The sequence below is a fragment of the Anabrus simplex genome, chromosome 1 (assembly GCF_040414725.1).
Source record: "Anabrus simplex isolate iqAnaSimp1 chromosome 1, ASM4041472v1, whole genome shotgun sequence".
In the NCBI taxonomy this organism is placed as follows: domain Eukaryota; kingdom Metazoa; phylum Arthropoda; class Insecta; order Orthoptera; family Tettigoniidae; genus Anabrus; species Anabrus simplex.
Window position 1 is genome coordinate 358,243,386 of NC_090265.1, and position 16,896 is coordinate 358,260,281.

The following is a 16,896-nucleotide window of genomic DNA, read 5'->3' on the forward strand; positions in this document are numbered from 1 at the left end:
GTCAGTATGGATCTACCTTATCAAACACCAAAATCATTCTTCCATTGTTATTTCAGTTGGAATATTTCTTTTACATTACAAAATTTGTTATTTGATACAAGATATCTTCATATTTTTACAACTCTCTTTGGTCCCAGAATGCACTACACATTTGAAAATGATTTTTTAAAACACATTCGCTACCACATCTGACCATGGTTTGGATTAGGTTTCATGTTTGTTAATTACAGTATCTGACCCTTAGTCGGATTTGAATTTGCGCCAACTTTTTACATTCAGAAGTACGTTAGATGACACAGTATATCAGTTTGCCAGTAAATAGCGGGCAGATGAACATTTTACTACAGCTTGGGGTAATGTTCCGGGTTGTGGGATGTGTGATCTAAATAACCATGTGCCAGTCCCAAGATCTCTGAAGTGCGCGGTTGAAATTCAAGTGGTGCTGAGTGATAAAACGAATAATCATGGCAAGTAAAAATTCGTGCCAAATCATCTTCTGAAGGTATGTACAAATTTTGGATTTTTAGGGTTTATAATATTGGAGTGATACTAAGTTAAAGCCTTGTGTCACATGTTACCTACCTAGTCAGAGTGGCATCTACAAATTGCTGGGCTGCATGATTAAATACCCACAGAGGGAACTGGCAGTGAATGTATTAAGTCACTTTGAAGGTTTGTTGAACTTTTTGATTATTTAAATTTAATTTCAGAAGAATGTAAGTAGGCCTACACAAGTTTTGAAATGTATTGTCATGGAATAATTTTTTCCATTGGTATGTTGAAATGTTAAGTGTTTTTTTTTTTCACACTTTATTCTACATTTTTTGTGCCCATTAGCTGCACAGAGTCACAAGGATCCACAAGGGTGGACTGTTCGTAAGCCAAATAGAATAAATGTCAAGGATTAAGGAAAATAAAAGGTATTAACAAATTTAGTAACAAATTCGTTTTAAAAATTAAATTATTTCTCAAAAACATCATTTGAATCTCTTAAATTTATATAAATTACTTTGGAAAAGGTCCTAATGATTTATTTAACTTCAATAAATTACTAGTAATTAATTGTTACCATTTACACTCATTTATTTCATTATATCAGGCTTCTTAGAGAAGTAAATTTATCTCTGAATTACTTCAGTGAACAAATAGTTTAACTTTCAGTAACTCGCATATCCTCAAATTAATTAACTACCACTTGTTAATTCTCCAACTCAAAAACATATTACGTTAAAATGATCTTGGCTGAAGTACTATTAATGTTATACACTGAACATTGAATTATTAATTGCACATTGTTAAATCTTCCCTAATTTGATTAAAACGTTACAATCTTGCCAGGTTAACATTTTCATAACAAAAAAAAATAAAATTGAAAACATAAATATCTCCAAATTATTCAGTGCCAAAGTAGAGACACAGCAGTGACACTTCACAACTGGTCCATAATAGTAATTGAAGAAAATGACGTTTCATCACAAATAAATTGTACGGTGAAAACAATGATGCTCTGAGAAAAATGACAAAAGACACAACTAATCACTACACACGTAATTCCAAAATATGCACATAAGGTACACGCTATTTAAAACTCTTTTACAAGTATTATTCTAACACAATTACTATTATCATACTGAATAAGTTAGCCATGTGGTTAGGATCGTGCAGCTGTGAGCTTGCATTCTGGAGATTGTGTGTTTGAATCCCACCGTTGGCAGTCTTGACGATGGTTTTCTGTGTTTCCCATTTTCACACCAGGCAAATGCTGGGGCTGTACCTTAATTAAGGCCATGGCCGCTTCCTTCCCACTCCTAGCCCTTTCCTGTCCCATCGTCTCCATAAGACCTATCTGTGTCGGTGCGACGTAAAGCAACTAGCAGTTAATGAGATGAGCTGAGCAAAATGGAATCAAGTTCCTTTCTTTATTTAGCATGGGCAGGCATTACTCTTAATACTCCTATCTTAACTTAGTGTGAAGTAAAAACTGCAATAAATTCATTAACATGATTCTACAGGATAAAGTAATAACAGGTGCTAACTGGTGCTCTGAAATATTGCACTATAACATAATAAAAGGCACGACGACCTAACTGTATTTTCCAACAGCCTGGCAAATTTCTCGTAGAACAAAGAACTGAACACATTTTACTATCGCTGAATATTACCAGCAGACATGTCCGACTCCCTGGCTAAATGGTTAGCATGCTGGCCTTTGGTCACAGGGGTCCCGGCTTCAATTCTCGGAGGGTCGGGAATTTTAACCATCATTGGTTAACTTCCCTGGCACGGGGGCTGGATGTATGTGTTGTCTTCATCATCACTTCATCCTCATCACGACGTGCAGGTCGCGTACGGGAGTCAAATCAAAAGACCAGCACCTGGCGAGCCGAACCCGTCCTGGGATCTCCTGGCACTAAAAGCCATACGCCATTTCATTTCATACCAGCAAATATCAAACAATAGTAAATACTCAATTCATAAAATTTAATATGATTATTACCATAATTAAAGATGATAGATTAACTTTATTAATCATCCTAGTAACCTGCCATGCTCGAACATTGTAAGTTAAGATATGATACAGCATGTTTATCTGGATGACCTAGCTTAAATAGATTCATATTATCCAGATGAAAATATTACTAAAATTACTCTTTAACTGTATTGGTTTAATGTCTGGGTTCATGATAATTAAATCTTGATTTTTATAAATTTACAACATTGCACTTGAGAAATCACTGAAGAGATCACTCCTATAAACCATGTTTGCAAGTCATGCAATGATGAGACAGCTTCCAGTTTTATACCATCAACTAATTAGAAAAAGTACTATAATCGGACGTCAAGCTAATAGAATTACATTACAGAAATAATGGTGAAATCATTACATTTACAATTAAGAAGGTCCAAGAGTCCCGTAATAAAATATTATGCTCATTTTTTGTAGTGTTGTTCAGCTTCATGGTCATTCCACTTCTCCCGGGGGTTCCATCACAGAGATGAGGGTGTCACTTTCATCTTAACCTTCCATGGTCTCCATCAAATTACGTTGTGAATCTTTCTCTACCGCATAATTCCACCATCGAAAGTTTATGCTTGTAGTTCATGAAACGATGAGAAATCTTGTAAAATTGTCTACAGATCTGACAACTGAAACAATTTTAATACTTTCTCGCATAATTAATACCCTTACATAATTTGCTTATCCCAATATTTCTGGGTCCAAAGTGGAGAAAAAGAAATGTTCACGTATTTGATGCACCCACTTCTTTGAACATCCATGATGCAGCGCCAGATACGTTTTGAAATAAATATCTCAACTATTCAGGTAGCAGCAGCCTTCCTATTGCGAAACTGGGTATTCCAAATACTTGGCAATTTGCTGTTATCAGCCGGTAGGAAATACCACTGCACTAGTACGGTGAGAGAATCAGCGCAGAAGTGACTAGTGACTCTCTATTCCAGTCTGGTACAAACGTATTTTACGAGTGTTTCAGGAACGGCAAATGCATTTTCTGTGATCTCAAAATTGTTTGTTAGTTCACAGTGAGCAAGAATTCGAGTAATACTGCATCATATAAACTCGTGGTTTTCAGTTGCTCCGAAACATACAGGAAAAGGGCAGCGGACCGCAAGTATTCAGTGTCCGAATGCAGCGTGCGCTACTGCGGTAACAGAGTAGTGCACTTCAAGTGGCCAACAAGTCTCCCAAAGCATTTTGTGGACCAAAAGGCGGATAGTTTCCAAAACTAGAGGAGGATCTGCTTAAATATGTGATTTCATTACGCAACGTTGGATATGCCGTTTCTTACGAAATGCTGTACCATATTTTAAAGGATGAGAAATAGCTGCAGCACATGGAATCATTATTTCGGATTTGAAAGTTAGCTTAGATAGGATGATTACTTTTATGAAGAGAAATGGACTTTCTCTTCGAAGAACAATTTTATTACAAGTAATGAAAATCATTTTTATTTTCCGTATTGAAAGAATCTCAATAATAATATAAGAGAAGTTATTGGACTCCAACCTATTCAATACATTACAGGATGTTAACATTTTTAGTTAAACATCGTTAAAATGGAGACATGTTTCGCCCTCCATGTGGGGCATCATCAGTCATATCAAAGCACCTCAAAATTAAACCAGACGTCTGGTTGGAAATTATGAACATAATATGTAAGAAAGAATACATTAAAAAACACGTACAAAGTCCTATCCTAAATGAAATAACAATAGACTAGTTACCCATAGTAAAATACGCTAGTGGTTTCTTAATATTAAAATGAGGCCATCATACGCACAGTATAAAAATGAAAGTAATCAAAGTCTATATGATATTGAGTTCGATGGTAGTTCTACTAGTATATACAAATGTTGGCAAAATAAAACACAAATTTTATAATTACTGTACACTTATTTATAATTGTTAAAATTGATGAGGTAAAACATTCCAATTTGTCTATTTGTAATTTGGCTCCAACCAAAATAATTCGTCCTAGGATTCATGAGGTAGTCAACTCCGTTGGTCACTCTCTATTTGAATGGAGTGCACAGTGCATGTGAACAGCTTTTGTTGATTATAAAATGAGGCTGTGCTAAGACCAAAAATATAATAAGAATAAAAATTTAAATGATCCAATAGACAACCGAAGCCCTCTTTACGAACAATTAATATTTTCGCTCAATAGTTTAAATCTGAAAGACAAAAGACTTGTTAACGTCCTCAAAACAAGCTCTCCAAGCACCTCCACTAAGCCGCTCAACTCATCACGCCCCTATTCTCCCTCCAATACACACAACTCCTCCCCAAGCGCCAATCACATACCCACAGCCCCGCCTTCTCAAATCCACTCCCCTCCTCTAAGACGTCACACGTACAACACGAGGAGCAGGACATTAGCGACAGCCAGTGCTCCACAAACCTCCTAACAATTAGGTAACAGCTCAACAGCTTTCAAGGTAAGTTTTAACTTTCACATCTTTCATTTCTCAATGATTTCCCCTTTTTTTCTCTTTTTCCGTCATTTCACTTAACTAATTAAGGCAAATCCTCCATTTTCAGATTTCCCTCACATGTAGGACAGCTCAAACACCGATTGCACTGCACAACATTTTCGACCGTTGCCCATTCAACCAACAACTGACTTTCCCACACTTCAACAGAATATACGCAAACCTTTAGTCAACTAGGAAGAACCTAATGATGTTTTTAACTATCTTCATTTGAAGCCGGTGTTGTTTTAACTCTGTCTTAGCACAGCCTCATTTTATAATCAACAAAAGCTGTTCACTTGCACTGTGCACTCCATTCAAATAGAGAGTGACCAACGGAGTTGACTACCTCATGAATCCTAGGGCGAATTATTTTGGTTGGAGCCAAATTACAAATAGACAAATTGGAATGTTTTACCTCATCAATTTTAACAATTATAAATAAGTGTACAGTAATTATAAAATTTGTGTTTTATTTTGCCAACATTTGTATATACTACGTAGAACTACCATCGAACTCAATATCATATAGACTTTGATTACTTTCATTTTTATACTGTGCGTATGATGGCCTCATTTTAATATTAAGAAACCACTAGCGTATTTTACTATGGGTAACTAGTCTATTGTTATTTCGTTTAGGATAGGACTTTGTACGTGTTTTTTAATGTATTCTTTCTTACATATTATGTTCATAATTTCCAACCAGACGTCTGGTTTAATTTTGAGGTGCTTTGATATGACTGATGATGCCCCACATGGAGGGCGAAACATGTCTCCATTTTAACGATGTTTAACTAAAAATGTTAACATCCTGTAATGTATTGAATAGGTTGGAGTCCAATAAATTCTCTTATATTATTATTGAACAATTTTATGCCAAAAGATGCCGAATGATTTCAATGAAAAAGTAATTGATTTTCATCACTTTGTCATTGAGAAGCATAATGTGAAGGAATATGTGCCCCCAAATAGGAACCGCAGGTCAGACGCCATTCAGTTTCTAAATGCCACGAAGTCGAACAATCGATAAGAAGGGGACATCAAGTGTTTTCTTACGCACTACTGGAAGCGAAAAACAATGCCTGAAGTAAAATTTTCACGAGGGATCTATGTTCTTATCCAAGAAAAATGGTGGATGTATACGTCAATCGTACAAGATTAGTTATGAACGGTTTGGGGAAATCTATCAGAATGCCTTCTTCGATGCCCGGCCCTTCTCATGTTGAACAGTTTTCTTTTCTTTTTGCCAGTATATCAATGATACTTTTTTGAGTTCATGTTTATTTCACTTCTGGTCGTATTGCCAGCTTGTAATCGGAAGAATATTTTCCATTGTCGATACTTCAAACCCACGTGTCCAACTTACCTGATTATGTACCCTGCTTCACTTTTCAGAAAGAAGCTCATATTGGAATTTTACGCCAAATGACGATAACCGAAGATGAGTTGAATCAATTGTGTGTATATTATATTTGATGTTCCTTTTGTAAATAATTTTTTTAAATATCTGAATTCCTTAAATAATTTACGCATCCAAAGTTTTCGCTTGTATTTTTCGTCAATAAAGTGCGTTAATTACGTGAGAAAATATGGTATTTGGTTCCAGTCCATTTGGAAATTTAGAAATCAGACTAGTAAGGGGCCTACTTAACCTATATCTCAAATGGTCAAAAAAGAACTATTTCACTGCACGAACCTGTATAAGCACTCGCCATAGTTAGTGATGTAAAACAGAAATGCATTCTTATTGGTTTTTAATGATATCATTTTGCAATTTATTGATAGACAGTGCAAAATCTCCACTTATAACACAGTGAAATTATCGTGGAAATACACACACAGCCTCTCTTGATACTAGGAAGACCAGGCGAGTTGGCCGTGCGGTTAGGGGCGCGGAGTTGTGAGCTTGCATCCGGGAGATAGTGGGTTCAAAACCCACTGTCGGCAGCCCTGAAGATGGTTTTCTGTGGTGTCCCATTTTCACACCACGTTGTACCTTAATTAAGGCCATGGCTGCTTCTTTCCAATTCCTAGTTTTTTCCTATCCCATCGTCGCCATAAGACCTATCCGTGTCGGTGCGACGTAAATAAATTGCAAAAAAATAAAGATACTAGAAAGATGACATAAGTTTCCTTTTATAAAACAAATACCACAACAAAATAACTGGTTTATGATACAGCTGGCTGCCAACCTTCATTGGCTAGCAGTATCGTCTGCGTTCCTTGCTCCAAATAGGCTAGGTGGTAGATGTCACACTCACTTGACACGGCAATCGCTGGACAAGCTAAAGATGTTTTAATCGCATAAGGAAAGATTTAACAATGTATAATTAATAGTTCAGTGTTCAATGTATAACATTAATAGTACTTCAGCCAAGATCATTTTAACGTAGTATGTTTTTGAGTTGGAGAATTAACAAGTGGTAGTTAATTAATTTGAGGATATGCGAGTTACTGAAAGTTAAACTAGTGTACTACTAGCTGTAATACCCATCGTTGATAGGACAGTCATGTAGAGTGTGCAGATTTATCTAATTCCTCAGCTAATTTCCGACAATATTCAGGCATGCTGTTTTATTCAGGACGCAGCAGTTATCCCATCTGTTGGAGATGAGTGGCAGCTGAAGAGAACAATAATCGATGTAATGTTATTGTTGATCAGTTTTATGAGCTTTTGATATTGTAGGCCTTCACATTTAGTTTTCTTCTGACTCTGGGATATTAGAGCATCTAATGAAAAGGCAGTCCTTCCTTCTTTCTTGACCTTGTCTTATTTTTTAAGCGATCGTTTCTTTACAATTTTTCTCATTTTTTATGGTTCATGGTGTGGGGTAATTGTAGTCACGTCCTAGTTCGTGAACCATGGGCAGCAGCTGAGTGGCCTAGTAAGTCGTCCTGAGATTTGGGATACCAGTTGCTATGGAATGGGAGTGGGCATTTCGGACATATTCTGAGTCATGGCGGCTAGGACTATACAATCCACCGGTGGTCCATAACCAGTTAGAGGAGAGATCCTCACTTGGACTATGTGTAAGTAGGGTAGCATCCTGCTTCATGAATTTACCGAGCTCAGAACATTTTAAGCAAGCCTCGGACCTATGGGAGTAACAGAGTCCCACTCCCATTTGGCAGGCGAGGGATTGCTTGGAAACAACTTGCCAAACGAAATGGAATTCAATGGGGAGCTATCAATAAAATGGGTGTTATGGAAGAAAGAAAGTAGAACTGACTGAATCATCAAAGTGGATGCATCTGGATGTGCTAGGAGTAAGTGATATTCGGGTAAGGGGAGGTAACAAGGAAGAGAGAGGAGATCATAAAGTGTACTTGACGGGTGTTAGAAAGGGAAGGGCAGAGTATGGGGTAGGGCTGTTTATCAGGAATGCCATTGCACACAGCATAGTTTCTGTTAGGCACGTAAATGAGCGAATGATGTAGGTAGATTTGTCAGTTGGAGGAATTAGGACGAGAATTGTCTCAGTGTATTCACCATGTGAAGGTGCAGATGTAGATGAAGTTGACAAGTTTTATGAAGCATTGAGTGACATCGTGGTCAGGGTCAACAGCAAGGATAGAATAGTGCTAATGGGTGATTTCAATGCAAGAGTTGGAAATAGAACTGAAGGATACGAAAGGGTGATTTGGTAAATGTGGGGAAGATATGGAAGCTAAAAGGAATGGGAAGTGTTTGCTGGACTTCTGTGCTAGTATGGGTTTAGCAGTTATGAATACATTCTTCAAGCATACGGCTATTCACCGGTACACATGGGAGGCTAGGGGTATCAGATCCATAATAGACTATTTTTAACAGATTTTGAATTCAGGAAATCTGTTAGGAATGTACGAGTTTTCCAGGGATTTTTCGATGATTTGAGACCATTATCTGATCTGTAGTGAACTAAGTACCGGTATCTCTAGGCCTAGGGTAGAGAAAGTGAAATTTGTCTACAAACGAATAAGGGTAGAAAATCTTCAGGATGAGGAAATTAGACAGTAGTACATGGATATGATTAGTGAGAAGTTTTGAACAGTAGACGCAGGTTCAAGATATAGAAAGAGAGTCTTGGTGGAATGATGAAGTGAGAGCAGCTTGTAAACGTAAAAAAGAGGCTTATCAGAATGGCTCCAAGCAAGAGCCAAGGCAGACAGAGATGAAAGAAACAGAGCAAAACAAATAGTTCTAGAATCCAAAAAGAAGTCGTGGGAAAATTTGGTAATAACCTGGAAAGGCTAGGTCAAGCAGCAGGGAAACCTTTCTGGACAGTAATAAAGAATCTTAGGAAGGGAGGGAAGAAGGAAATGAACAGTGTTTTGAGTAATTCAGGTGAACTCACAATAGATCCCAGGGAATCACTGGAGAGGTGGAGGGAATGTTTTAAACATCTTCTCAACGTAAAAGGAAATCTTCCTGGTGGTGCTGCGAACAGTCAAGCTCATGGGGAGGAGGAAAATGATGTTGGTGAAATTACGCTTGAGGAAGTGGAAAGGATGGTAAACAAACTCCATTGTCATAAAGCAGCAGGAATAGATGAAATTAGACCTGGAATGGTGAAGTATAGTGGGAAGGCAGGGATGAAATGGCTTCATAGAGTAGTAAGATTAGCATGGAGTGTTGGTAAGGTACCTTCAGATTGGACAAAAGCATTAATTGCACCTGTCTATAAGCAAGGGAACAGGAAGGATTGCAACAACTATCGAGGTATCTAATTGATTAGTGTACCAGGCAAAGTATTCACTGGCATCTTAGAAGGGTGGGTGTGATCAGTAGTTGAGAGGAAGTTGGGTGAAAACCAGTGTGGTTTCAAATCAGAGAGGGGCTGTCAGGATCAGATTTTCAGTATGCGGGAGGTAATTGGAAAATGCTACGAGAGGAATAGGCAGTTGTGTTTATGTTTTGTACATCTAGAGAAAGCATATGACAGGTTACCGAGGGAAAAGATGTTCGCCATACTGGGGGACTATGGAATTACAGGTAGATTATTAAAATCAATCAAAGGCATTTATGTTGACAATTGGGCTTCAGTGAAAATTGATGGTAGAATGAATTCAGGGTGCTTACAGGGGTTAGACAAGGCTGTAATCTTTCACCTTTGCTGTTCGTAGTTTACATGGATAATCTGCTGAAAGGTATAAAATGGCAGGGAGAGATTCATTAGGTGGAAATTTAGTAAGCAATCGGGCGTATGCTGTCCGACTCGTTGGCTGAATGGTCAGCGTACTGACCTTCGGTTCAGAGGGTCCCGGGTTCGATTCCCGGCCGGGTCGGGGATTTTAATCGCTTCTGATTAATTCTTCTGGCTCGAGGACTGGGTGTTTGTGTCCGTCCCAACACTCTCCTCTTCATATTCACACAACACACTACACTACCAACCACCACAGAAACACGCAATAGTCATTACATCCCTCCATATAGGGTTGGCGTCAGGAAGGGCATCCGGCCGTAAAACAGGGCCAAATCCACATGTGCGTCACAGATCGCACCCGCGACCCCACATGTGTGCGAAAAGCTGTAGGAAAAGAAGAAGAAGAATCGGGCCTATGCTGACGAATTGGTCTTAATGGCAAGATTGTGCCAAAAGCCTGCAGTCTAATATCTTGGAACTTGAAACTAGGTGCAATGAGTATGGAATGAAAATTAGCCTTTCGAAGACTAAATTGATGTCAGTGGGTAAGAAATTCAACAGAATTGAATGTCAGATTGGTGATACAAAGCTAGAACAGGTCCTTAATTTCAAGTATTTAGGGGGTGTGTTCTCCCAGAATGGTAATATAGTGAGATTGAATCAAGGTGTAGTAAAGCTAATGCAGTGAGCTTGCAGTTGCGATCAACAGTATTCTGTAAGACCAGCTTTGCTTTACAGGAGCGAAAGCTGGGTGGACTCAGGATATCTTATTCATAAGTTAGAAGTAACAGACATGAAAGTAGCGAGAATGATTGCTGGTACAAACAGGTGGGAACAATGGAATGAGGAGATAAAGGCTAATTTAGGAATGAACTTGATGGATGTAGGTGTATGCATAAAGCGGGTTTGGTGGTGGGGTCATGTGAGGCGAATAGAGGAGTATAGGTTACCTAGGAGAATAATGGACTCTATTATGGAGGGTAAGGGAAGTAGAGGGAGACCATGATGACGATGGTTAGACTCAGTTTCTAAGGATTTAAAGATAAGAGGTATAGAACTAAATGAGGCCACAGCACTAATTGCAAATAGAGGATTGTGGCGATGTTTAGTAAATTCACGGAGGTTTGCAGACTGAACGCTGAAAGCATAACAGTCTATAACAATAATGTATATTTTTATAATAATCTTCACAATTCTCCTTGTCGATACAGACTGATGACCACACTGTTTTACACCTTAAGAAGTGACAAAACCATCACTAGTTAACATGATTAAACAATATTTCCATGTTAGCAATGCTCGGCATTGATATGGACTAAGCAACAAAAGTGTAAATTCATTCATTCTATTATCATAGTTGGTGTGGTAAAACTGTGTAAGACATAAATGTTTGGAACTTGTGTTACCGGGCGAATTGGCCGTGCGCTTAGGATCGCCAGCTGTGAGCTCGCATCCGGGAGAAAGTGGGTTCGAACCCCACTGTCGGTGGCCCTGAATATGGTTTTCCATGGTTCCTGTTTTCACAGCAGGCCACGGCCGCTTCCTTCCCATTCCTAGGCCTTTCCTCTCCCATCGTCGCCCTAAGACCTGTGTGTGTCGGTGCGATGTAAAGCAACTAGCAAAAAAAAAAAGGAACTTGTGTTATGTAATACTTATCGATAGGACCAATAACATAGGTATTTGGCCAATTCCAGGCATCGCGTGTTTACATTTGTTCATTTCTTTTTAACATATATATGAAAGTTACTATCTAAACAAATTGAGATTTATGCATAAAAACGTCTAAATTATATTTAACATCCTCCACAAATTTCATTGTTGTAAAGCTGATGTATGCGATTTTATAAAATTTTAAGCGTAGCGATCAGTGTTTACGTGGAACGGACATACACGAATCAGTGCTATGGCGACATGGCATGAGAGGCTAATAAATCTTAAACTCCACATCAAATACTAACACTGAATAATAAAATGTACAGTATATTTAATATTGCAGTAAGTAATAATAAAGGAGCATGATGGCGCAGCGCTCAAGCTGCTTGGAACCATCAAGACGAACTGGGTTTGAGTCCCAATTAATGCATGTATGATTTTCGAGGTGATAGTCGCGTCCGGTGATTCGGATTTCACGTATAAAATGAAGTCCCGTGGCCTATGATAGTGAGATTATCAGTCACATAACTACGAGCTTCATTTCTCCTAATAATAATAATTAATAATAATAATTATTATTATAATGAGGTATAATTAAGTTTTTTTATGAATTGTCACACATTTATTTAACGCTAATAACAGCGAATGTAAAATGAACTATTTTAAAATAACAACATTCAGCGCTTAAGTAGCCTACAGTTTGAATGAAGGCTTGGTCAGAAAAAAATATAATAAAATGAAAAAAGCAATTTTTGTTCATTCTGCTTCTGGTATAGACTCATCAAAATACCATTTCCAACGAATAAAATGAGTCACTGGTAATTGAATCGCTAATTGCAGAAACCACCTTAGTGCACTTTTTCATACTGTTGGGAAAATGAAAAAGAACTGTTTGGGAGTATAAGTTGAAGTCTGATCTCCTTCTAATTTTTTAAAATTAAACTTTAATGTGCTAGAAAAATGTAGTAAACAAGAAATAAGTTTTTAAAAATTTTAAATGCCATAATGAATTTTTTTAAAACATTGCACTTTAAATAAACAACTTTTCCTGTTAATTTTTGTAGCAATTATTAAAAAAATACAGCTAATTGATTAATCTATGCAAGTTTTAAGATGAATGGTTACGTAAATAACACCATTATATTCATACACAATTGAATAGACATTAGTTAATGAACCCACCGGGCGAGTTGGCCGTGCGCATAGAGGCGCGCAGCTGTGAGCTTGCATCCGGGAGATAGTAGGTTCGAATCCCACTATCGGCAGCCCTGAAGATGGTTTTCCGTGGTTTCCCGTTTTCAGACCAGGCAAATGCGAGACAGCCTCATAGACAAAGTGAAAATGTTGTATAGTGGGAACAGAAGCTGTATTCAAGTAGGATGTGGTTTGAAACAAAGAGAGGAGTGCAGCAGGGCAGCTCATTGTCACCACTTCTATTTATTATTGTAATGGATGTAGTAATGAAATCTATTAAAATGAAAGAATATGGAGATATCAAAGCCTTCACATTTGCAGATGATGTTGCGATCTGGAGTGACTCAGAAGAGGAATTGGGAGAGAGAATACAAAGCTGGAATGAGGAGTTTAAGAAATATGGTTTAAACATCAGCAAGACCAAGACGGTGGTGATGAAAGTGTATGGGGAAGGAGCAGAACCAATAGTCAGGTTAAATGAAGCTCAACTGGACAGCGTTCCAGTTTTCAAATACTTGGGTAGCGTTATATCAAATGACAACCTAGCAAAACATGAGGTGAACAATCGAATCAATAAGGCAGCACAATTTTACCACCAGGTAAGACACCTGCTGTGGGATAAGCAAATACCCATGAAAACAAAAATGACATTGTACAAGTCCTATTATACACCAATTCTTACATACAGTCTCGAAACCACAACACTGACCAATAGAGATAATTCCAAACTTCAGGCAACTGAAATGAAATTCCTACGCACTATGATCCAGAAAACCAGGAAAGACAAGATTAGGAATGAGAAAATTAGAGAAGAAGTAGGAATAGATGATTCTCTCCTCAATAAGATTCAGATATCAAGACTGAAGTGGTTTGGCCACATGAAGAGGATGCCAGTAAACAGAACTGCAAGGAAGGAATTTGACAGAAAGGTAGAAGGAAGACGACCCGTGGGAAGGCCACGAAGGAAATGGATAGATTTAGTTAAGAGCGATGTACTGCTGAGAGGTCATGATTGGGACAAGTTGGTGGAGGAAGAATGGTACAAGGACAGGATGAGATGGAGGAGGCTCATATACCACACCCGGGAAACTGGAGATGGTTTAGGATGATGATGATGATGCAAATGCTGGGGCTGTACCATAATTAAGGCCACGGCCACTTCCTTCCAACTCCTAGGCCTTTCCTATCCCATCGTTGCCATAAGACCTATCAGTGTCGGTGCGACGTAAAGCCCCTAGCAAAAAAAAAAAAAAAAAAAAAGAAGTTAATGAACCACAAAATACAAATTAACAGTAAAACCCTTTCTGGCTTTATTCAGCCTCTGGCATATCCTCAGAATGTTCTCTCTGTTATTGGCCACTGAATGATGCTGTCATAAAAGTCTTCATAACCAACGGCGTAGTCCATTAATTTTTTCAAGTCTTCTACTTTCTTTTTGTTGATTGGAACCTAAAATCAAAAATTGCGTTGTACAAAACCCATTACAAGTTTATAAAGTTATTATAGGCTACAAAATGTTTTTACTTGCTCAATAATTTTATATCCCTTTAATATTATTGTAATAAACTTACCTTTCCCAAAGGATAAGCCTTCTCGGAAGGTAGCTCAGGTGGGCTGTCATTTTCAGTTGTGCGGAAGTCGATGATAATCCTCCAATAAACGCCTTTGGCACAACTTGTCCTGAAGTATCTTTATAGTACAGAAACTGTTTGTAACTAGAAACCTTGAATAGCTTCTTACGTTCTCTTGGTACTTCCCTGCCTGATGTTTCATTAGAGCTTGTTATTTTCCTGTACGATATAGGCCACCAATGTTTAAAACTTAAGACCGTCCGAGGTAAGATGTTAAACGGTAAAACATCCTGACACACTTGCCTTGCTCAGCATGCTCATCTAGAGTATAAATTCTGACCACCTTCCTCAAGAGCCATTTAATACTTCCAATATCCCTGTCACAAGGCGAAAAAGAGTGGCCACGGACAGGGAAGTTATGCGTAATCGTCCCAAACTGACCTCTGTCACAGAGATTCAATAAGAAACGCACAACTGTGTGATTCTGCGTGAGTCACAAAACAGGTTATCCTAGCAGGGCCACCAACCGTCATGAGTGGAGGAATGAATTTACCGCAGAAAGAACCTAAGCGACGGTGCTTAGGTTCTTTCCGAAATAAACAATAAACACAGCTGCCTAACAGAATTCTTGTGTGGAATATGGTTTGTTCTTTCTAAAAACAATGTATTTATCTCCGAATAGTACAATCCCGTCAAAAACTCAATTTTGATAAAAGTGTCACTTAGGTGGTTTCTGAAATAAACGATTCAATTTTCTTTCGATTTCACTTATATTTAAAAAGCATTCGTCTTTCGTTGGTGGTTCACAGAACAGTTTAGCTTCATCGTTGCACTTGCAAAAATTGGTTACAGAATAAATACCACCATTACTTTCAGTTATATTTTGAATGTTTCTTTCCGCTGTATTTTCCAAGTATGAAGTCACCCACTTCAGAAGCCGCTTCACCGGGTGGATTTTTATCATTTGCTTCGATCTTGTAGTCTGGATGTAGAGAGTGTGTGGTAGTAGTTTCAGAATAATAATATTTTCTTGCCTGAACTATATATTTTTTGAATGGCTCCACATATTGAAAAACATGTGTTTCTGGTAGTGCACAGAAATGTACTTTGGTCGAAGTCCACAAAAAGAAGACCAACCGATTGCGTGAAGTGGGTATTCTTGTTTAAAAACTTTGTATGCGTCTTGCATTGTGACGCACATGAATCTTTTTTAATTTTTGCACAGAACTGTCCTTTACGGAGATAAAATCTCTTGCTCAAGGAGATGGCCAACTGATATAATCCGGATTGAGAAATTTAAGAACTTCTTGATTTCGAAGTGAAGACTTCCTGCACTTGCCGGAGGTCGATGAACTTACACCAAATTTTACAGTCAGTGCAGAAACAACTTTCCGTTTCTTCCGCGGCCTCACTGGTAGAGACTGCTCCGAATGTTTTCCTGCTTTCTCCAATGTTTGTTTGCATTTATAAGCAGACGTTGACGTACTCGGCTCTGCAATTGATGTTGGTGGTTGTGTTGTTGGACTTGTAGAACAGGAAGTAACTGTTGATAAGCCCTGAAGTTTTTTCTGAGCTCTGTGTTTCTTCACCGATTCTCGTACCTTTTAACGGCGTACGCGTAACTGGGCAGGTGTCATTTTCCTTCTTCTCCTTGCATGCCTTCATCATTATTTTTCTTCTCGTGATACTGTTTACAACGTTCCTTATGAGTAAGCAGCATTATTAAATATCACCTCGGTGTGAACACCGATTGCTATTCTAAAATACGTCCTTTACCAGTGTGTGCGACGCAGAAAATGAATCCTGTGGGCAGTGTGTTGCGGCAGCGGAGAACATCCCAGTTGCCTGCTTGCAAGAACGCCATAAAAACGCTACGTATTTTACTATCAGCTTCGTATGAAGGGAACGAGCTTGGCTATGGCCAAGTGGCTAGAGCCTGAAGTGGTGAAATCACGAAACAACCAATTAGCATGCCTGCATTTCTAGCATTTGCCAATAGCAAATGGTTTTATTATGGCCAATGAGGGCCCAGAAAAAACTGCTGACATAATACCGCGCATAGCTTCGAGAAGTTTCCATACTGATGTAACCGGAAATTCTTCAAAGCATCCTACAGACCTTACACGTGCAAGTACACCATGTCTAAAAAGTTATAAAAACCCTATTTTTATGGAAACATGATTTATACCTAAAATCCCCGAAAACCAATAAAAACATACATACAAAAAACTAACAAGACATTTTTCTTTAAAGCACACATGAAGAAAAACCTCTTTTTAAAATATTACACTTTGAAGTACAGCAAATAAATATATGAAATTACAAAGATAACATACGGTACTTCTTTTCTTTTCATTGTC

At 38.2% G+C, this 16,896-nt stretch overlaps 1 protein-coding gene across 1 annotated transcript in view; it reads left to right on the plus strand.

Moving 5' to 3' along the window:
• egg (eggless) overlaps positions 1–16,896 on the plus strand; it is a 351,731-nt gene that overhangs the window by 26,489 nt on the left and 308,346 nt on the right. The window lies entirely within an intron of this gene.